The sequence below is a fragment of the Penaeus monodon genome, chromosome 15 (genome assembly GCF_015228065.2).
Source record: "Penaeus monodon isolate SGIC_2016 chromosome 15, NSTDA_Pmon_1, whole genome shotgun sequence".
In the NCBI taxonomy this organism is placed as follows: domain Eukaryota; kingdom Metazoa; phylum Arthropoda; class Malacostraca; order Decapoda; family Penaeidae; genus Penaeus; species Penaeus monodon.
The window spans coordinates 34945051-34946164 of record NC_051400.1 but is presented as its reverse complement, the minus strand read 5'-3'; the positions used below and the strand labels follow the sequence as shown (position 1 = coordinate 34946164).

The window sequence follows — 1114 nt, the reverse complement described above, 5'->3', positions numbered from 1 at the left end:
TGCAAAAGTGCAAACCAGCTATCACATTCTGCTACAATGTAATATTCTGGACTGCTTAGTGTCTCTTTGAACGAATCAAACCTTTCTGTAAAGTTAAGAGAACTCAGCATTTATGCAAGCTGTTTTTGCGTACATTCAAATTATGGATAACTATTGCGTCGTGCATCCCTTTGTTTCAAATCCTACCGTCGCACTCCTTTCGGCTGGTTGGCCTCACGGCTAGTTATGACATATATAAATAGAGTAAATGACTTTACTCGAATTATTTTATTGTAGCGTTCATATTTAGACTAAAGAATGACCTTTTTGACATCCTTTTTGTTGTGATAATAACATGTAAATATTATGGATGTTCGTAACTTCAACTTTTAATTATGTGCCTTTTATTCAATTTTCACCGGATATCTAGTCTTGAAAGAGAAGAATGGAGATGGCTTGGCTATAGTCAAGTTACGGCATCTACGACAAGATATAGAAACTTCCAAGCTCATAGTCTAACACGAGTCTAAATCCAGAGATTCAAGAGTGGCATAACAAAAAAAAAAAAACGCAAGTAAAAGCCACAGTCAAAACGGTTTTCCCTCCCAGAGATCATGCAGGTTTGAGTGTGCTTCTCTCAAACACGCAGGTCGATTTCACGACAAAAATACAGGCAGAGTTGGCCCGTTTCGTATACAAGCTTCTGTGTGTTCTGTGCAAGAGAAAATACCGCTTGCTGAAACTATTGCAGAACTTTGAGTATTTTTTTAACAAAATAAAAGAATAAAACCCATATAAAAAGTAAAGAGAAATAAAAAGAATAAGGATGCCAACACAGAGAATTTCCTTAAAATTACAAAATTTGCTTCCATTGCTTAGAGGAAAGCCGCAAGCACAAATGCTTCTAATAAGAGCTCGGGTACACACATGCGGCTTCAACGTGTACGTGTGTTTGTGAACGGTAACACGTATCACAGGTGTTCAAACAGACAGACACAACACCTGCATTGAAGATAACCCACTGGCTCTGATGTTCGCTCTCTTTGTGTCGTGCTTGATAAACGAAGACAAGAAGGACTTCGGGAGGGTGATAAAAGAGGTATTTGATAGATGCATGGATGAGATGAGAAGGCGA

The 1114-nt window shown here is 38.2% G+C and overlaps 1 protein-coding gene across 1 annotated transcript in view; it reads left to right on the top strand.

Moving 5' to 3' along the window:
• Window positions 1-1114, top strand: part of LOC119581981 (protein PXR1-like) — a gene marked incomplete at its 3' end in the record, with an annotated part of 14510 nt that overhangs the window by 12133 nt on the left and 1263 nt on the right.